This window comes from Trichosurus vulpecula, chromosome 8 (genome assembly GCF_011100635.1).
Source record: "Trichosurus vulpecula isolate mTriVul1 chromosome 8, mTriVul1.pri, whole genome shotgun sequence".
In the NCBI taxonomy this organism is placed as follows: Eukaryota; Metazoa; Chordata; class Mammalia; order Diprotodontia; family Phalangeridae; genus Trichosurus; species Trichosurus vulpecula.
Genome location: NC_050580.1, coordinates 105194186 through 105217108, shown reverse-complemented (window position 1 = coordinate 105217108; position 22923 = coordinate 105194186). Strand labels below are relative to the sequence as shown.

At 36.1% G+C, this 22923-nt stretch overlaps 1 protein-coding gene across 11 annotated transcripts in view; it reads left to right on the top strand.

The window, feature by feature from the left end:
• The window catches only part of ADD3 (adducin 3), a 168543-nt gene that overhangs the window by 111379 nt on the left and 34241 nt on the right, over positions 1-22923 (top strand). The window contains exon 1 of one of the 11 annotated variants that reach the window (XM_036734611.1): positions 6664-6801. The exons of the other annotated variants lie outside the window; for them this stretch is intronic. The gene's annotated coding sequence lies outside the window, so the exon portion shown is untranslated. Of the gene's footprint in view, positions 1-6663; positions 6802-22923 lie in introns of those variants that run through there. 11 annotated transcript variants of the gene reach the window in all.

The window sequence follows — 22923 nt, the reverse complement described above, 5'->3', positions numbered from 1 at the left end:
GCTAAATGCTAGGAATGCAGTGACAGGCAAACACTGGATCCTTACCTTCAAGGAACTCACATTCTAAGGCAAATAATTATGATCATACAAGATTAAATGGAAGGCATCCCCTCAGAAGGAAGGCACGAGCATTAAGAGTCAGTGGCTGTCACTGACAGAAGGTGGGGTTTGAGCTGAATCTTGAAGGAGACCAGGGAAGCCAGAAGGCAGAGGTGAGAAAGGCACTGAGTCAAGAGAGGAAATATGTGTGTGAGAAACAGCAACGAGGCAGGCCAGTGTACCTGGGTCATAGAGATCATGAAGGGGAGTAAAAGTGCAACAAGGCTGGAGAGGTAGAAAGGGACCAGGTTACAAAGGGATTTAAACCGAGCAGAACATTTGATATTTGATCCTGGAGACAATAGGAAGCCATAGAGTCTATTGAGTAGAGGATTGATATGATCAGACCTGCCTTTTAGGAAAATCACTTTGGCAGCTGAATGAAGGTTGGACTAGTGTGGGAGAAAGGCTTGAGGCAGAAGGTTATTGCCTAAAGTAAAGAGCACGTGCACTGGCGTGGGGGCTGTGTTTAATGGAGAGAAGGGGTCTTACACAAGAGATGTGAAGGTATAAACAACAGGCATGAATAGATCGGATATGTGAGGCGAGTGAGAATGAGAAGGTGAGGGTGACACTTGAAACTGTAAGCCTGGTATGTCATGAACTCTTCCACAGACATTCTGCTGACATCTAAGAGAAGCCCCTAGTAGTAGACCCTATTATCCTCTTTCTATAGAAGGGAAAGGCAGTTTCAAACATCTGAAAGAGTAATTTGCCAAAGTTAAATATTACCTTTTTCATACCAGAAGATAAGTGAAGACAAGTAGCAAATTTATGTGTAATACTTTTAATTTTGATGAATAACTTAATTAAGATAACTCTTACAATGAGCTCATATTTCCTCAATTTTGTAAAGTTTGCAAGGTACTTTCTTCAAAACAACCCTGTGAGGTAGGTAGTATGCATATTATTATACCCATTTTTAAAATGATGAAAGTAAGATGAGAGAATTGAAGTGACTTACCGATGGTCATTCACTCGGGAAATGGAGACATGTTAATAAAAATGTGTTACAGTATGCTGCTTTAGGCTGTGTTTTCTTCATCGATTTAATGTTCTAGGTATTAACATTCACTTTTATGTTGTTTACACTTAATAACATGCAGAAGAATGGCTTTTAGTCCTTACTATTGCTCATACTTAAAATAGCAATGCATAATATTTAAATCAGGGCACATTCCTTAATATTGTGATATCTATGTACTTTGTAATGATTTTAATGTTCATAACCCACCTTGGATAGTACCAAATCAATTTGCATTTCCAATATGATGTAGATGGAAGAGGCCATCCATCACAACTTGGGTATGTGGTTGGCATTCGCTGTAGATTCTCATAAATTTTCACAAAGGAATTTCTGTTCAAAATCTGATGTGACAAGAACATTCATATCTGTTTGCTTCAGATTTCCATGGAAACTTTGCTTCCCAGTCTAACATTGTAGTTTGCAAAGGTCATACCATTGCAGAAGCTAGCCATGTCTTCGTTACTGCTAAACATATCAGATATCTTATTTTATCTTCAGTGTTGATTCTTTGTCATTTCTGTAAAGTTAATTTTGAAAATATCTGAAATGCATACTTTGTACTCCATTGAATGAACATTATATAATCATTCAAGAATAAAAGATATTAATTAATATTAGAATGAGCATTCCTTTGACATAACTAAAAAATTTAGAGTTTTAAACCAAACTGATCATTCATGTACAAAAATAGTATTATAATATGTGATGGTGACTCAGAAAGAGGATCTCTGAGTCTGGTAGATTTCTCTTTCAGTGGACTTGTTATAACCATTATCACATTCCTAAAATATATTATTACAAACATGGTTTTTTTGTTGATTTTAGTGGTTAAAAAATCCTACCACTACCTGTGTTTTCTAACAATTATCATTATCATATAGAATTAATAGTTTGAATCTTCAGGGCTTAGAGCCAGAATGTTAGCCTTGAAGTTATCCCTGCCAGTGAAAATCTAATGGCTGGGATTACTTTAGGTTGGTTTGTTGTAATGAAATATTTAGCTGTCTGCAACTTCATATTTGACTCTTGCAACTGTGTTTTATAGGATAGAACTGTGAAAACTAACTTCTTTAGCTAGGAAACCTGAAACAGGATATTAGGTAGACATGTGGCACTTAATCATGTACTTTATTATTTTACTTGTTTTAATTATATTTCAATTCACCCAAACAAAAAGCCTCATGGAGACAAAGACAATCCCATATGCTTCTTTTCTTTCTCCACAATGCTCTGTATGTAGCAGTTACTCACTAATTACTTGTTTAGTTGAACATTTAGAGTGATGGGCCTGAAGTCATGAAGGCTTATCTTCCTGAGTTCAAATCTGGCTTCAGACATTTTACCAGGTGGGTGACCCTGGGCAATTCACTTAACCCCGTTTGCCTCAGGTTCCTCATCTGTAAAATGAGCTGGAGAAGGAAATGGCAAACCATTCTTAGTATCTTTGCCAAGAAAACCCCAAATGGGGCCATGAAGAGTCAGACATGACTGAAGAACAAGTGAACAACAAAATTCCAAACAGAACAGATAGCATCCACAGTGTGAGATTGGTTCTCTATACTCTCAGGCCAGAGTGTTTTATTTTCTAAATCTTAGTATTGGACTTTCCTTGGGATTGACTTTTATATGATTCCCCCCAACTAGCAATTGCATTGCCAGTTGAATAAGAAGTATAACAGAATGGTCAAACAATCCTTGTATCAAGCATTTAGAGAAACAAATACTCCGTATTTCTTTTCTAATTGCTAACTTTGGCACAATTTTCTTTCAGAGCTTATAGGGCATTCAGTTAGGATTGAGTTTAAGTACAAATGTTTATCAAGAAAATTTAACAAATGAATTTTTTTGGCTAGAAAGGGGACTTCTAAACTTCTGGTGCTGAACAAATGACAAAATGGATTTGTTTATAAAATATGCAAAGGTTTGTTGCTTCCTAGTAAAGAATAGCTTTTTGCCCTCAAGGACTATCAAACAGTGAAGAAGTAAAGATTTAAGATATCTCCAGAAATTGAAGGCAATGAATCTCCCTTTAAAAGTCATAATCCTTACTGAGTCACTTTTTAAAACCTCTCGTTTATCATAAGCTGTCAAGTTCTGGATTGCTTCCTGGATCTTAGTTTTAAAGATTTCACTGATATCATGGGACTCAATAAGAGAAACTAAATGTCTGGGAGGCACATTTGAGTAATCAATCCACTAGTCTCCACCAACTTTCACTTTAAAAAGAAAAATCTTGTGGTTTTTTTTTTCCTTCATATTTTCAGAGGATCAATGTTCTAGATAAGTGAGAGTTGAGGGAGTGTAAGCAGCAGTCACCATGTTCAGGAGGAAAGGAGGCAAAAGGGCACTGTGTTCATATGTTTTTGGAAACTGCAGCAGACCTCAGGGATTACATCTCTGGGGTCAGTTGTTTTACCCATTATTTTACAACACTGTATTTTTAAAAGTTCACTTCATATTTGTTTTTCCAAATGATTCATGTTAGGAACAAGTGAAGACAACCCTAGATCATTCTATAGTTTAGATAGCAAGAAAACATACTTCCTTAGAAGATATTCGTGTGTTTTAATATTCATAGTTATTTATACCCCTTAGATGCCTATCAATTAATTTTACCTTTTATAATATGTAAAAGTTTTTGGAAAAAGTTAATAAAAGATATTACTTCCAGATATGCAAATTTTCCTCTAAGACTTTAAGCAAGTCATGATTTCTTTGTTTTGTTGTGCCACTTCCCAAGTGGAGGAGACAATACTTGCTTCTTCTGTCCATGTGGAAATAATGAAATACTCTTTAGGTCTACTAAAGCATTAAGAAAAAAGGGGTTTATTAAATCCAAGACAGTATTCAGAAGCCAGTATCCTTTTGTCTTTGAACCAAGTGGCTGAATGATTTGTCATATTAACAAGTACCTACTTAACATTTTTATATAAACTTGTTATATAAACTATCCTAACCTCATGACTTGGAGTACATACCATGGAGTACATACAGCCAACAGACCTTTTTCATTTCTTCTTACATATTTTCTGTCAAGTAGCCAGTACTCTATTTATGAAAATGTGTCAAGTTGAAATCTTTTCATAGTATTCTCTCATGTTGACATGTCTGTTTTCCTGTAGATTCTAAATGAGTAGTCAATATTAGCTTTTACAAGATGATTAATAATTCTGTTTTGTTTTTGTTTTTTTTACCTAAGAATCCAGCTTTTAGCTAGGGGTTTAGGATTTGCCCATAATACTGTGTGTGTGTGTGTGTGTGTGTAATATATATAATTTACATATATATATGTGTATATATGTGTGTATATATATGTGTGTGTATATATATGTGTGTGTGTGTGTGTATATATATACATATATATATAAAACGAAACACCCTTTATCAGGTATGTTAATGCATTAACAAAAAGGGGTTGTTTAAGTCCATGACATCCAGTTTTCAGTGTCCTTTTGGAAAGATGATGGATTTCATCATGGAATTAATATTAAAATCTAGATTTTATGTTATAAAATATGCACGTATAGATATAATGTTTCAAAAGGGCAGAGATCTAAGAAAAGCAGACTGGTATTTACATCACTGATGGTAGAAGGGGTAGTAATGGGTGAGAAGGGGCTTGACTTCACCACTTGTAATAATTTTATAGCTGTGCCATATTATATATAATTTTTATTATTATCAATAGTTTGAGAATATGTATCGTTTCATCATTAATGAAGAGGATATGAATCATAGTGTATGCCTAGCATCTACCACGCTGGCCATGCTTATTAGAAATCCAGATGTGCCCTAGCTATTCTTGAGTTCAATGAGCTATATACCATTTCCAGAAATTGAGAGTTAGGAGAGACCTTCAAGTTCATCACGTCTACCCTTCATATACACCTGAAAAGGAAATATCCTCTTTAGCATTCCTAACAGTTGGTTATCTGGCTATCACTTAAGGACCTGCATAGATGAAGTTTTTATTCGCTGCCTCGGACAGCCTCTTCTGGATAGCCCTATTAGGATTTTTTCCTCTTATTAAAACAAAATTTACCTCTCTACATGCAGCTTCTACCTATTCTGTCCCTGAGCCCAAGCAGAACAAGTCTAAATCTTCTTCCATGTGACAGTTTTTCAAATACTTGAAGACAGTCAACCTTCGGCCACTATTGCCCAGAAGCCTTTCTTTCTCCAGGCTGAAGATTGCCAGTTTCTTCAGCTGATGATTATATGACATCGTTTTGAGGCCTCTCACAATCCTTCCCTTGACATCATTCCCTTGACACATCCTATCTTGTCATCATTTTTCCAAACATGTGATACCTAGGACTCATAGTATGGATGAATGGATGAATTTATAAGCATTTGTTAAGTACTTACTCTGCACTGAACACTGTTCCAAATGCTAGGAATAAAAAGAGAAAAAGTAAGATAGTCCCAGTTTTCAGGCTTACATTCTAATTGGAAACAACACATAAAACAAAAGTAAGCTGCAAGGCAGATATATGACAAGGCAAAGGGTCCTTAGGCTGTGTCAGTATGTCAGATGACATTGCAGGGTATAGAAGTGAAGCAAGCAAGGTAGTAAAGTCAGGTGGTCCTGCATCTTGCCAGAAGGTGAGAAGGGATAGGGTGGGTGATTTCCACCTCCTCCAAGGCCTGTGAGCAGTCAGGCAGCCTGGAAGTGTTCTGGAAATCTCCCACCAAGGAAGAAGTCTCTACGTACTCACTTGGTTAGGGATAGGCATTTGAGCATTAAACAGATGTATTCAGGAGGAGGGACAAGAGCTGAACCTTTCATTTTATTAGCATAGGGAATTCTTTCTACCAGTGTAAATCAATGCCATCTCTTCAACCCATAGTCTTAGTTGCCTGTATAAGCAGTTCTATAGCACCTACTATGTACCAGGCACTGTGCTAAGCACTTTACAAATATTATTTCCTTTGGTCTTCACAACAGCTCTGTGAGATGGGTGCTGTTATTATCCCCATTTTATAGTTCAGGAAACTGACCGGCTTCCTAACCACTACACCACACTTTATCTCAGGTTCAATAACAAATATGTACATAAAACTGATAGTAATCAATAACAATCCAAATAGTAGATAGTGGCTGCTTTGATATGTTTTCCAACTCAGAGGGCTAAAGATTGTTTTCAAAGCCTGCCAGATAGCCCATAAGCATGTCCTTCTGAGAATATGACATTGGAACTCCATTAAAAAATCATTCCAGAATTTTGGAGCTGGAAGGGGTCTTTGGTATATTCTAAATAAACTCCCTTATTTTTCAGAGGAGGAAGCTTAACTTTTCAAATTGACTGACTGGCCTAAGATCACACAAAGCTATAAAAGCAGAATCTAGATTAGAAACTGTGTCTTGATTTTCAAATATTCATATCAATACACTATGCTGTCCTTTTATGTGTGATTATACCCAGTGTTCTACTTGTCTTTCTTGCTATCTCATTGCTTCTCTTCTCCCTGAGCATCTTGCTGTGAAAAATTTTCTATTCTCAGTGATAAAGAGGACCAGATGGATTTAAAAAAAAGTCCAATAAGATGTCACGGGGAAGTAGGCAGAACACTGAACTGAGATCCTGGATTTGTCTGACACTAACTAGCTGCAGAGTCATTTTGCCTCAGCTTTCTCATCCGGAAGATAAGGATTTGAATTTGAAGTATCTAAGGTAACTGCTAACCTGACATTTTCTGAAATTCAGCTTCATTTTCCTAAAAAGTTTGAAACTGATAAAGTTGTAGTGGGTGTGGGTGTGTGTGAGTGTGTATGTTAAAGAACTGGAGTAAAATAAGAGGGTTGATTTTTGTGTTGATGATATTCCAGGTATTTGTTAGAATTAGAATGGTAAATAATTCATAGAAATTAGATGTAGAAAGAAAGTGTATTAGAAATAGAAATTAATGACTGTCATAGAAACAACCTAGTATTTACAGCAGTAGTATCCACAGAGAGGGCCATGGCTTGACCCCAAAAGGGAAATTATCACCCAATCAAAGGGTGGAGAGATGAGTCACATACCACACTCCACTACACAGCCAATTGTAGGTTTATCTTTAGTGCAACTATATCGCTACCACTCCTTTAAGACTCTCCTATTCAGTCCCTGCCCATAGGCTGAGGATATAACTTAGCCTGAGCCAGGCACTTTAGCTGTGCAGGCAAATTCCTCCATCCTAACACTATGTCCTCCACCAGTGGGGTTGGGTTCTGCTCTCTGGGAAATGGCCAATGAGTAATTCTTCCTTCACACACACACACACACACACACACACACACACACAGTTTTTTGGTGGGAAAGAGTAAACACAGAATAAGTAGTCATGGATAGGTTGCAACACATTATCTTCTCCCTGTACCTCTTCCAGACTTCATTTCTCTGGAGAGAACCATCATCCTTGCAGTCTCCTAGATTCTCAGCTTCTTCCTTATTCCTGACTCCTCACTCAATTGAAATCACCCTCTTCAGAGTTCGTAATGGTTCTTAACTGTTGTCTGATTTTTTTTTTCCTACTCATCTTTCAAAAGATTTGACACTGTTAACCACCCTTTCCTGGATGCCTACCTTCTCCTCTCTGGGTTGTCCCAACGTTGCTCACTTTGGTTCTACTCCTTCCTGTATGATCATTTCTCTGTCTCTTGCTAGGTTATCATCTGTATCACACCCCAGATTGTATGTGTACTCAAAGTTTCTGTTCTGGGCTTTCTTCTTTTTCTGTACTTTTTTACTTAATAACTTCATCAACTCTCATGGAGCTTAATTATCATTTCTTTTTTTTAATTTCTTTCTTATTTTTAGTTTACAACACTCAGTTCCACAAGTTTTTGAGTTCCAAATTTTCTTCCTCTCTCCCCCAAGATGGTGTGTAATCCGATAGAGGTTCTACATATACCTTCGCATTAAACTTATTTACACAATAGTCAGGTTGTAGAGAATTATAACCAATGGAATGAATCATGAGAGAGAAGAAACAAAACCAAAAAAAAGAGGGGAAAAAAAACAGAGAGTAAATAGTTTGCCCCAATCTGCATTCAGATTCCATAATTCTTTCTCTGGATGTGGATTTAATTATCATTTCTATGCAGATGACTGATCTAAAAAGTTAGACCTAGTTTCTCTTGAGCTGCAGTCTCACATCATGGACTGCTTATTAGACATTTTTAATTGGATGTCTCATAGACATTTCAAACTCAACATGTCCAAAACAAAAAGCATTCTCTTTTTCCTCAAATCTATCCATTTTCTGAACTCTCCTGTTTTTCTTGAGGATCCCATCATTATTTCCATCACTCATGTTCTCAGTGTTGGTATTCTCTTTTTCTCCTCACACCATATATTTGATTAGTTGCTGAATTTTGTAATTTCTACCTCAGCAATATCTCAGATATCTGTCCCTAGTTCTCTATTGACATAGCCACCATCCTAGTTCAGATTTATTACCTCTCACCTAGACTGTTACAGTAGCCTCCTAACAGAATCTCTCTGCTTCAAATCTCTCTCAACTCTAGTCTATCTACACAGCCACCAAGGCAATCTTCCTAAAGTATAGCTCAAAGCCTGTCACATCTCTACTCAGTAAAGTCTAGTGGTTCCCTATTATTTCTAGGATCAAATATTTCATCTTTATCTTATCCATTTTACTTTCAGTTTTTGTACAAGTTTTATGATATGTGGAATTATTAATATGGTAGTACATGTATATAATTTATAAATAAATATGTGTAAAAAAAATTTTTGATAGGTGTACATAACCAAAAAAATTTGGAGACCACTGAAATAGATAACAAATGCCATTTGGTCTTAGAGAAAGTGTGTTGCTTACTGGTAATCTCTTTTATATCTAAGTCTGTTGTCAGTTTTCCTAGCAATAGCTCCTCCTTTGCACCTGATTTGTCAGTACTATTCTATACAACTTACATTAATAGGACATTAGTAGGTAGTGTACATGAGCAGAATTAAGATTGTGTTGAAATTAAATGTTAGATCATGTTTATGTGCATATCCTCAAATACTGCCAATGGTATTCATTAAATATTGAGGGTTGTTTTCTATCATGATATTCTAGCCGTTGAATCCCTTAGTTGCCAAATCTAATGGTCTTTTCTCAAATTTCATCCTTTTTGACCTCTGTTCAGTGTTTAACACCATTGACCATCCTTTCTTTCTGAATTCTCTGTCTAGACTTTTGCGACATTGCTGTCTCTTTATTCTTTCTGGCTTGTTCCATTTCAGTCTCCTTTACTAGATCATCAGCCACATCAAACCCTGTAGGCCCTGTTTTGTGTCCTCCTCTGTTCTTTTTTTACATATACTCTCACTGCACCTCCTTACTCTCCATGGATTTAATTATCACTTTTATGGAAATGACTCTCAGATTTATATATCCAGCTTTAATCTCTCTACTGAACCCTAGTCCCATGTTACCAACTGCCTATTGGATGTTTTGAATTGGATATCTTTATAGGTATCTCAAATTCAGCATGTCCAAAATAATTCTCTTCATCTCTTCGCTCAGAACACACCCTTCTTCCAAATTTCCCTGTTTTTCTTAAAGGAACCACCATCAGTCATTCCATTCACCTTGGTTCATATGTTGTCATACCCAACTCCTCATTTTCATACACCCCACGTGATGAATTATTTGCCACATACTGTCATTTCCACCTTCATAATGTTTCTCACAGCCAGCCCCTTCTCTATACTCATGATTACCAACCCATTTTGGACTTTGATCACTTATCTCCTAGACCAGGGGTGGGGAACCTTCAGCCTCAGGGCCACATTTGCCCCTCTACATCCTCAAGTGTGGCCCTTTGACTGAATCCAAATTTCATAGAACAAATCTCCTTAATGAAAGGATTCGTTGTATAAAATTTGGGCTCCATCAAAAGGCCACACCCAAGGCCACAGTTTCCTCACCCCTGTCCTGAACTATTGTAATAGTGTCCTAATTGATCTCTCTGCCTCAGGGTATCTCTTCACTCCACTATCTTCTGGACCGGAGTAATGAAAGTTTCCTTACACCATATAGGTATAAATAATGTCTTTTCTATCACCCAAGCTCTGATTCTGTGAGTTTTATCTATTTTAGCTTTTACTGATCTCTGTTCTGATCTCATTCTCCTTCACTGTCAATGGCATTTGAAAGCAGTGATCAGCAATTAGAAGTAGCTTGTGTCTATTAAGTTTTGCTAAGTTTTAATTAACCCTGGAAATGTGATTTCTCTGCTAGTACAAAGCAGTTTGGGATACTTTTCATTGTTTTCATTATTTCACAATTTTATTTGAGGAGAAAATTACAAGGCAAATCAAAATTTGTGTTTTTTAAGTTAAAGTATGCTGCTGTTACATCTTGACATAACTTTGTGTGTTTTTTTATATGTGGAACAATAGGCCTGGTAATTGAAAGAATGGTCATTCCATTGCTTATATTCTAGCTCGAAACTGCCAAGAATTTTAAATTGGGAAAGACTTTTCATAAGGAGTAACTTCTCATAAGAAAATTTAGCATTCATATTCTCAGAAGAGAAATAATACTTGCCATATTCATTTGGAAGGAGCTTTGCAATAACAAAATAAGTTAAGATAGTGGTTAGTGGTCACTAAAGACATTTCATAAGCCATCAAAGATGTATTTCTATTCTAACCTCAAAAATAGCTGCTGAGGGGAAAGATCTCACCATTGCTTTGGGAAAGGGAGGAAAAAAAAAACCAAAGCTCTGCTGCTAGTGCTTGAAGAGATGAGAATCCTCCCAAATTCCTCTTCCTTGAAATCCATGCCTACTAATTGAGATGGCAAGTTATTGTTAAAAATAAACTGTGTTGCCACATCCTAAATCTTTTTCTGATTTCATTCAAGTTTTTAACTCTTTCCCCCTCCTCAAATTACCTTCTATTTACTTATCTCTATACATTATCTCCCCCCGCCCCCAGTAAAATATAAATTCTTTGAGAGGCAGTTACTGGGGTGTTTTGTTTTGTAATTTCAGCCCCTAGTGTTATGTTTTGCAAATTGTAGAAACAATAAATATTTGTCGAGTTACTTGGAGGCAGTTTTGAACAAAGGTGAGGGACATATGTTGGGGAAAAAAATACAGTAAATTTGAAGTCGGAAGACTTGCGTCCAAATTTGACCTCTATTACTTTCTTCCTAGGTGTACTTATCACATCATTCCCCCTTCTCCAGGCTTCATCCATAAAATGAGGGTGTTAGATAATATAATTCTTCTAATTTTAGATCCTGTTAACAACAGCTTCTGGATCTTTAGCTTCACTACTTATGGAGAAGGAATAATATTGATTTAAAAATAGCAAAAAGACCCTCAAATTTACTGTCATCTAGAATATAGAGAAAGGAGATTGACATGAATTCGTGCTTCTGATGCTTATTTGAGCATTTGTCTAAGGAGAATTTCCCACATATGGAACATATGGAATGATTGGATCGAGGACAAAATGGCTGAGAAGTGGTCAGAAACCTCTCAGAGAGACAAATCTCAAGTGTACATTCATTGAATCATAACAGTTTATTGGTTGGAAAGGATCTTAAAATGTAATCCAAAAATATCCAACCAGTTAATGATGACCAAGTCTTTTGTGGGCTAGCAACCACTAATATGGAGCCCTACTTGCTAAAAAATATCTGAGAAATGCTGGGAGGAATTGTGTCAACAACAACATAGCCTTCTCCCCATTGCATGCAAAGTAAATCAGGAAAAGGCCCCCAATAATTGTCAACCACAATCCATCTGACTGATTTACGGGTATTTTCAGCATGGAAGGGAGCAGTGCTGACAGCTTCTAATTTCTTTCCCTTCTTTGTCAGAGACTGCTGCTCATTTTAATTATTGTTCTATACATGTACAGAAGAAGGCTTATACCACCACCACCATTTTCATTTCCCTCTCCCCCAGTCCTCGGTTATTTTCACTTATTCATCATTTAGGAAGATGATGTGAATCTCCTGCTGGAAAATATTGAGGACCCCTGATTTAGTTCAACTCCCTCAAATAAAAGAACTAAAATCTAGAGAGTTTGTGACATAGCAGTGAGTTAATAGCAAAGCTAGAATTTGGTATTTAAATGTTGAAGCCCTACAGAGTAGTATAAAACACAGACTTTTGACAAAATACAATATGCATTCCCATTAAAAACACTAGACAGCATAGAAATAAATGGATCTTTTCTTTAAATGGTAAGTAGTATCTAAAACCAAGAGCTATCAGTATCTGAAATGATTATAAACTAGAAGCATTTCCAACAAAAAGAGGAGTGAAGCAAAGATGTCCATTATCATTATTATTCAATATTGTACTACAATTCTAGCTAGAGCAATAAAATAGTTAAAAGAAATTGAAGGAATAAGCATAATCAATGAGGAAACAAAACTATCACTTTTTGCAGATGATATGAAAGTATACTTAGAGAAAATCAAATCAGCACAGTGGTTGATAAACCCAAAGATCCAGTTGCTAGGGCAAAAACTTGATATTTGACAAAAACTGCTGAGAAAACTGGAAAGTAGTCTGATAGAAATTAGGGACAGACCAACATCTCACACTGTATGCCAAAATGAGCTCAAAATGGATACATAATTTAGATATAAGAAGGTGATATCATAAGCAAAATAGGGGCCATGGAAGAAATTACCTATTAGATCTATGGATGGGGGAAGAATTCATTTCAAGCAAGAGATAGAGAGGTTCACTGGGGGCAAAATTGATAATTTTGGTTACATAAAATTGAAAAGGTTTTGTACAAACAAAAGTAATGCAGTTAAAATTAGAAAAAAAGGAAGCTGGGGGAAATTTTGCAACAAGTTTCTCTGATAAAGAACTGAGCCACAACTCCAAAAGACTCGTGATATGAAATGCTGTCCACCTCCAGAGAGAGAAGTGATGGACCCAAAGTGCTGATTGAAGCATATTTTTTTTCCTTTTTAGAGTTTTCTTGCTTTTTCCCCCAATCATATCTAATGCAGAGATATGTTTTGCTATGTATAATGGGTATACACACACATATGGATATATATATATATATATGTATAATGGGTATCATATTTCTTGCCTTCTCAGTGGGTAGGGAGGGGTAAAGGAAAGGAGAAAAATTTTTTTAAAGAGTAAAACAAGTAATTTGAGGCAAGGGGAATAACCTCATCACACTTGTTTTTTTTTTTTCTATTTATTTAAAAGTATATTTAAGACAGCTCTTTCAGTACTTCAAGATAACCTTACATTAAATGAAGGAATGAAAAACATATAGAGCACTTATTATGTATCAAACACTGAACTAAACACTGGAGGAATAAATATGAAACCATCCCCACCCTAAAGGACCTTTATTCTAATAAAGGGAGAAAACTTTTATAGGAAAGTGATGGCCTGGAAGGAATATTTTGGCTTAGAAAGTCATGGGAATGGTGAGTAGAACCATGGGGTAGTTGATTTACACACCCTATCCAGTAGCAATTAAGCTTGAGATTAATTGGTAAAGAACTAAGATCCTATTTGAGCAAATCATAGTAAATTATTTTGTCTAGTGATGCATAGAAAAATTTTTAATTTGAGCTTAAATGATATCCAAGGTAAGTTTAACCTTAGTCAAATACAAGGCACCTTAATTTTTTTATCCATTTTAATAACATTTTGCTCTCCCCATTTAATTATAGGTCACTAAGAGTAATGACTATTCTTAGTGTTCTTAGGTATCAGTGATTCTCAAATATTTGGGGTTTGTCAACAGCAGAGTAAGGGATCCCATAACCTACTACTGTATCTGCTAGTTTTTTGCCACTAGGGGAAAAATCCATAACAATGAAATAGTATCAAGATGTTATTATTATAAGTGCAATGATAAACCCACAGTAGCCACAAATGTATGGCTATTTTGTAATATAAGTAACTCTTCAAAAGATTATAGAGGAAGAAGGAAACCAAAGCTCAAAAAGGTTGGAACAAATACAAACCAGAGTCTCAGGACTTAAACCCAAGTCTCCCAATTTCTGGTCAGGTGTTCTTTGCACCATATGCTACTCTGTGGATTACAGTCGTATTACAAGGATAGATTGATGAGGCTTTCTGAAGATACGCATAATAGAGGGCAGTCAGAGAATACACAATCTAGAGCATAATCTAAAGGAATAGAAATATAAGGGTAGAGTTTAAAAACCATCCTCACTGAACTTTGTATATTAATAAATATTGCTTAATTTAACTCAAGTTGTTCTTACATTGCTTTAAAGGAAAACCTATAACTTCAATATCCAAAGTGCGAGACACCTTACATATGAGAGTTTAATTTCTTCAATATTTCATTGAGACTTGGTGTCAAAATTCCTTAAGGTCTTGCTTACAAATTATAGAAGACAAAGCATTCATTTACATTGCCTCCTTCATTTCTTTCTTTATCTTTCCTCCCTTCTTCCTTCCCTCCTTCCCTTCCATCCTTCTTCAAGGACAGTTGCTTCTCAACTTCATGGAATTTTTCTGTTCTATGCACTTTTTTCTGTTCCTTGTACTTCATTTCAGCTAGAACAAAAGCAGTCACTGTCCTTTATCTGAGCAGATAGGCAGGAGGCTAGGGTCTGTGTAAAAACCAGTAATGACTTCTGCCAATCCAGAGTTAAGTACAGTGGAGTCTATCACATCAGCACATTTAACTTAATATAATTCAATTAGATCAGTTGGGTAAAAGAAAAAGAACTATTTAACTAAAAAGTACAGGTCCTTATTGTCATTCCACTCAGAGTATCTCCCAGAACACGTGTTGCTGATAGACATGAACCTGATGCCTCTCATTTTAGGACGTCATTTTCTTCATACCCACAAACATTCAGGGTCCTAGGTCATCTCTGTCAGAGTCTGAGGGGGTGATGGTGATTAAGGTGGTTGTGGTCATCAAGAATCAGAACCACCCAAGCTGGAGGGAGCCTAAATACTTCAATCCTGGATGTGGAAGCAAGAGCCATAGATGTCCAAGCATAGAAATGAAAGATTTTCCTGCAGAACTCCAGGCATGAAGTAGGGGGAGATGATACACCTTTATGGTACTTTATGACAACATTGGTCAGGGTAACATTGGGCATGCCATACCAGTGTCCAATACAAAAAATTTATGAACAGGAAACAAATTAATGCATAGCCTATTTTTTTAAGTTTTATAAAATCAGTCTAGACTGAACTTTGTATATTAATAAATATACTAAGTCTAGACTTAGGGATCCAGTTTGCTGAAGTTACTAGGGCTTCTTATAAATTACCTTTGAAAAGCCTTTAAACAAACTTTTAAGGAAGCATGCTATTTTTTATTCTGAAGGTACATTTTAAAATTCACTTCAACAAGCATGTCTCCTCTGGGTATGGCATTGTGCCGGGTACTAGGTATATAAGGATTAAAAAGTAGAATAGCTTCGTTTAAAAAAAAAGTTTATGTTATAGTAGGGGTTAGCCTAACGTGGGTGTATGTAGGTATGTGACATATACACAAATAAGTAAAATCCACAGTAGGGTATGATGGGGACAAAGGACAAATCATTTTTGAGGAGGAAAAGAATACTTCAACTGTGAGGATCAAAGGACACTTTCCAAGGAGCATGTGGTACCTGAGCTAAGCCTTGAAGGAATAGGATTCAGAAAGGCAAAGGTGAGGAGGCCTTATACAAATTCACAGAAGCAAGAGATGGCCTGCTGAGTTCTGGGAACAGCTAGTACTTATTTTTTGTTTTTTGTTTTTTATGGGGGAAGGCAGGGTAATTGGGGTTAAGTGACTTGCCCAACATCACACAGCTAGTATGTCAAGTGTGGATTTGAACTCAGGTCCTCCTGACTTCAAGGCCAGTGCTCTACTCACTAGCTGCCCCAAGTACTTGTTTTTAATTAGAGCTATGTAGTGTCGTCTTCACAGTCCCATGTACAATGTCCTGTGCCTTCCCTCCTCCTATTATGTTGAAACTTAGCCAGGCTCTCTGTCTCTTTTTTATTTCTGTTTTTTATCAGCTTTATAGGCTCATGGATTTAGAACCAGAAGGGACATCACAGGCTATCTAATCCAACTTCTTCACTTGATAGATGAGCAAGCTTACCCAGGATCACTCAGTGTCGTCAATGTGATTTGAAATCATGTTCTCCGACTCCAGAGCCAGGTGGAATTTGTTATGAACAAGGGTATAAAACTTAGTATAAATCTAGTCTGTATAAACAGTATGAAGGCCACATGTGGCTTCAAGGCCGCAGATTCCTCACCCCTGGCATGAACACATACAAAATATCATCAGAATATATGGTCACGATCTGCTCAAGGAATTGTTCTAGGCTCTGGGGATGGGATACAGAGGCAAAAATGAAAGCATCCCTGCCCTCAAGGAGCTTACATTCTATTAGGGGAGACAAAATGTACATATTATATATATATATATATATATATATATATATATATATATACACACACACATACATATATACACACACACACACGCGCGCGCATGCACATACTAGATACGAAATGGGTACAAGGTAATTTGGGCATGAGAAGGGTGCTAGCAGCTGCAGGAGGATCAAGAAGTACTTGTAGAAGGTAATTCACGAGATAAATTTTTAAAGAAACTAGGGATTCTAAGAGACAGAGAGTATAAATACAGGTGTATGGGATAGCCTATGTAAGGACGCAGAGATGGGAGAGTTTTTATGTATAAGCAACAACAGGAAGGCAAGTCTGACTGGTCTAAAGAGCTTGTGGAGAATAATGTATACCGAGGTCAGAAGCTTCCAGTGTTATTTATCTTCCGCATTTGGAAGGACATTTTGGGTATTAACAAATGTCAGTGGAGTTGAATTTTTTTAAAATTATTTTTGTATCATCATATGGCAAGTTTAACCATATGAGGTTTAGCCTTGCACCTCTGATGTTGCCTGTGATTTTTCCTACTGTGGACATATTCAGTAACATTCCTCAACTTCAGATAGTTTTAAAACACAAAAGCATGGTATGGCTTGCAAAAAATCATAATCTCATTTGAAATCGTTTCTTTTATCATATTAAGATCCCTAAATAAATAGCTTTCATTCAGATTGCCAATGTTGGTTGAACATACCCATGCACTGGCTGAGAAAATGGGCTTCTTATTTCTGAACGATGTACATTTCTTTGGGAGGGAAAGAAATTTAAGACTTGGATGCACTCTTAAGAGAGTCTGTGTTTTAGCCTTTAAATTCCTTGTTGGGGGGTGTGTATTATAGATATTTTTGTTTTCATCAGTCAAATAAAAAGAACATTGTGCTTTCCCAGATGTACAGTATAGAGATATATAAAAGCCGTGACCTGCACGATACCCTCAAAAGGCTTGAGAATGCTTTCATCATTCTCTAAAGCTGACGTTGGTATGTGCTCTATATGGCCTCCAACACTAGTCTATCACCAAAGCCTCTCCCTATAAAAAGGAGCTAACATTTATCTAGGACTAACTACTTAGATTTCTCTCAACGTCCACGTTTTGATAGGTTCTGTTTAATGTAATTTTGAACACAACTCCATCATTTGCGTACATTTTATCCATGTTAACTGGCATTGGACTAACTTATATTTGTGTCCATTAATGCTAATAATTTTACAGTTAAAGAGGTTCAGATAATTTTTTGAAACTAGCATACTAGCTGAGTCCTGTTTTACTAATATGATAATGTCTTTAGCAAGGATATATTAAATATAACTTGTATGGAATAGATTCTTTCACTGTTGCATAGTAATACTAATAGCATATTCATATAATACCCAAAGGATAAAAAATGATTTGTATTCATTCTAATTATTTTATTCTCATTTATACTCATTATTTCAATTTATAAACTATCTTATCTGATCTTGCAACAACCTTATATAGTGCAGATTTTATCAGCTGCATTTTATAGCTGAGGAAAACGAGAGCTAGGGTTCAGGGAGTAAAGAGCCTTGCTTAGCGTCACAGAGTTGGTAAATGATGAAGTAGGATTTGAACCTGTACCTTCTGACTTTAAATCCAATGTGCTGTATATTACACAGCACTGCTTCTCTCTCAGAGAAATCTGAATATGCAGTGCACCTCTGTGAAATATTCCTTAAAATTTCTATCTTGGCCCATTACCCTTTCTCTTTCTTTTCATTCCACCTTCACCTTCTAAATGACTCTGGTCATAATTTTGAATTTCTGGGCTATTTCATCCATTTGTGTCATAAACTTATGGTTATTTAAATATATTTTTATGGTAATTAATTATAAAAACATCTGGACAAGATTTTGTAAAAATTTTTATTTAGGCTTTAAATCTTTTTCTGTAAAATATCCTCTTTACGAAGAAGTTCATAGCATCAGCAAAATATTTTTCTGGCATTAATGTTGAAGGCTGCTTTTTTTTTAAATCTTCAATTAAAAGAAGAACATATAGGAATTTTTTTCAAAAAAATAGTCATGGTTGGTTCTTCAGACATGACAGAGTTATAAGGAGGATCAAATCCAGAATTTAGGCCATTTAAAGTATCAGCTGGAAATGGGTATATTTGGAATTAGTTGTTTGATCCCTAGAATCTTACGGTCACTTCTCTCTTTCAGACTATGACAGCAGTCCCATCTCAAACTCTGACCCTCTACCCAAAGCAAGGGCAACTCTTATTGTTAGACTGTTTCCAGAGACAATGAATATGACCACAGATCAGAGTTATGAATGCCATACATCTGTTTACATATGTGTCTTGGAGGATATATTCACAGCATCATTGAACTTTAGAGTTTGAAGGACCTTCAATCATCTAGCCTAATTCCATTGTATAGATGGATAAAGTAAGGTTTAAAGAGGAAAACGACTTAGACAAAGTCACATGGCTAGTTAGCAGAAAACCTGGGTCTAGAACCCAGTTCTTCCAGTTCAATTTCCTCAGAAGGCAGTATGGTATTGTGGAAAGGATATTACAACAAAAATGTATAAACTGGATAAATTAATGATTTAATTAGTATAAGTGTTCCTGCACAACTCCTCTATTCCTTCTAGTCCTGTGGCCTCCTATTCATGTTTTCTCATAAATCTTCCACAGAAAATCTTAACTCGGTGTGCTAGAAGGATTTCTCTTGTGCTTATAGTATATTAGAGATACCAATGTACCAATAGGTCTGTTCATCATTGTCTCTCATTCTCACTTAACAAATGGGCCATATCCTTTTCTAGTCTCATCTGCAAATCACTGTCGGTAAAACTATAATGTCTATAATACTCACCATTCATATTTCCATTGTTCTTTAGAAACTACTGAAATTATAGTATCCAACAATTCAGAGTATCAGTGAGAGAATACTAATGTTATTAAGAAGGATCTGTATAACATATGCAGTTTGAAATCACTGAAAATACTTCATGGTGTCCCAAGCACAATACTATTTGATCTCTTCCTGCTACTCAGTTTCAGATTGAACTCATCTTTGTATTGTATTTGTCCAAAATATACATATTGATGATATTTTTAAAAATAATCGAACACTTGCTTCACTCATGGTTTGAATTTTCTAGGATACTAATTTAATTGCTATTCTCCCAACTCTGCATTTTCACTGGCTGCCCCACATGGCTGGAATGCTGTCCCTCCTCATCTCTGCCTCCTGGCTTCCCAGGCTTCTTTCAAGTCTCAGCTACAATCCAGCTTTCTGCAAGAAGCCTTTCTACATGCCCTTTAATATCAGTGCCTTCACTCTGAAATTTTCTGCAATTTACTCTGTATATATTTTGTCAGTACATAGTTGTTTGCATGTTGTCTCCCCCATTAAGATGTCAGCATCTTGAGGGCAGGGACTGTTTTTGCTTTAGTTAACTGGGTGACTGACTGAATTGTTCCTATCTTTGTTCAACTTAAACCTGGCTCCAGCAAGAAATTTTAAAAAGGAAAAGTTTCTCAATAAATGCAAACCTGATTAAATATTTCTTCTTGCTCTGGCGTGTAAAGACTAGTATTCTGTTATGGCCAAGGGCCCATTAAAATTGTTTTCACAAAGTTTATTCATGTCTTCCAGGACAACTTCCCATTTTACTGTCCTTGAGTTGAAGAAATTGTTACATAAGCCCATTTTGTATTCCATAACTATTCCCAGATTGTTTGCCATGAAAAACGTTTTGCAGTTACCACTAACAGAATCCATGCTTTTTCCTTCAGAGACAATCTGGTTACTTCAGATAAACTACTTAAAATACCTCCTCCTCTGGAAGCTGGGATTCATATTGTGTTAGGAAAGATAAGTAGAGCACAGACTATGTATACTACAGTATTGGTTTCTTTACATGTTTTACACCAAGTTAAATCAGCAATTTTGTGATTTCTATTGCAGAAGAGCTTGATGGATAAGGGGCTATGTCAAATAATGTCAAAGACCTCAGGGGAGGATTCATTGGACCAACCATGTGTAAAAGATTTGAAGAAATGGTTAATTTTATGAGCTCTAGGAAGAATTGGCAATAGAGTTATAAAGAGTTATTAGACTTTATTAGAATTAGTTACAGGTCCTTTTATAAACTGTAGGATTGTCATCAGTACTAATAGCAATTGTTTTATCTTTGTGAAAGCTAAGAATGAACAAATAATAAAAGAATCATATCACTTCTTAGGCTCATCTATAGATATGAACAGTTTAGGACCCTAAACATATTTTCTGTGATACTCATTGCCCTATTTTTTAAAAGAAACTATTTCAGAAAAATTTGCTTCTGAGGAATAGAGCTGAAATTGTCTTTGTTTTAAAATATTATTTATTTTTATTTTAAACCTAAACACAAATAAAATGAGCATTTCCAACACAGATAGTAAAACACAGAAAGGAGATTGTACATGAGACTGCAGATCTCCATTACGTGCAGCTTGCTTTTTTAAAAGTACGTAAGAGGGAATGTGGGAAAATTGAGACACTAATGAACTATTGGTGGAGTTGTGAACTGATCCAACCATTCTGGAGAGCAGTATGGAACTATGCCCAAAGAGCTATAAAACTGAGCAATACCTTCTGATCTAGCAATGGCAATATTAAGTCTGTATCCCAAAGAGATAAAAAGGGGGGAGGGGAAGGGGACCTACCTGTATAAACATTTATAGCAGGTTTTTTTGTGGTGGCAAAGAAATGGAAACTGAGGGGATGCCCATCAATTGGGGAATGGCTGAACAAGTTGTGGTATATGATTGTAATGGAATATTATTGTGGTATAAGAAATGATGAGCAGGATGATTTTTTAAAAACCTATGAAGACTTATATGAACTGATGCAAAATGAAGTGAGCAGAGCCAGGAAAACATTGTACACAATAACAGCAACATTGTACAATGATCACCTGTGAATGACTTAGCTATTCTCAGCAATACATTGATCCAAGACAATCCTGAAGGACTTTTGATGAAAAATGCTCTCCACCTCCAGAGAAAGGACTGATGGAGTCTGAATACAGACCAAAGAATAATTTTTTTTGACTCAAGTTTTCCTCCACAAAATGACTAATGTGGAAATATGTTTTGCATGATAGCACATGTACAACCTACATGAGACTTCTCACTTAGTCTCAGGAATGAGGGAGAGGAGAGATGGAGGGAAAGAATTTGGAACTCAAAATTTTTTTAAAAAACAAATGTTAAAAATTATTTTTACATGTAACTGGGGGAAAACGAATTTTTTTAAGTATATAAGAAATTCAAACTATAGCTTTCAAACCTTGTCTCTGCTTCTTTCTGGCCTCCCATCTGGTCTCTGTTACATATTTTTTTAAAAGATGCTTCATTGACTTTTCTTTTTTGTTTTTGTTTTTTGTTTTACCCCTGATCTCCTTACCCCTTTCTCCTCTCTACCTCCCAAAAAGAAAATAAAAACAAAGACCTTGTAACAGACATTCATAGTAAAACTAAAAAAAATTCTCACATTGACTGTGGCTGGAATTGTTTTGTAAAGCTACCTATCAAAGAGTGGTTTTGAATTTTTTGGTTGAATTTATTCAAACTATCTTGAAAGCTTACTGAGAGAGCTATTATTAGGAAGCTAGTTTGGAAACAAAGACTTTCTCAAAGATAATTGACTTAGCGACTGAGGTTTTGTCTGATCCCTATAAAGTTTGGTAACTGTTTCCTACCTCCTGCATCATGCTCTGTGTCTCTTTAACACTGGGGTGAGGTTGTTATTTGATGGAAGAGTGGGGGAATCTTGGTTTATGAAGCACAATATGTTTATTTTAATATCAACGTGGGACAAAGATGAGATTTCCCTCTCTAACACCTACTTCAATACAAAATCTTTTAGGGGAAAGAGCCCTTAGTAGGTAAACACCAATAGCTGCTAAAGTCCAACAGGATAACTCGTAATTCTTCATACCTTATTCTTGATATATATTTTAAATTTTACTTTTGGGATGTACATAGTTGCCATTCAATATTAAAGGGAAACTCCATTAAATTACCAAGATCAATAGAGAAGATTAAGGAAGAAATTACCATACGTGGTTGTTTTTTGCTCTGTGTGTGTGTACGTGTGTGTGTGTGTGTGTGTGTGTGTGTACGTGCACATACACACAGAGAGAGCTATTTCTAACTGCAAATTCTAGATGGGCACAACTGAAAGTAGACATCCCCTGACACATAAGCAGCCCAAAATAGCTCACTTGAAAGGGCCCTTTAGTAGCCCTTCATTTGTGTCAGCTACACATCCCAGATTTTCTTATACCGTCCCAACTACCAACATGCTGTTCTATTGTCCTGATATTCCTAGAAATTCTAATATTTTGGCATATGTGGTATTCTTCCATGCGACGTAGC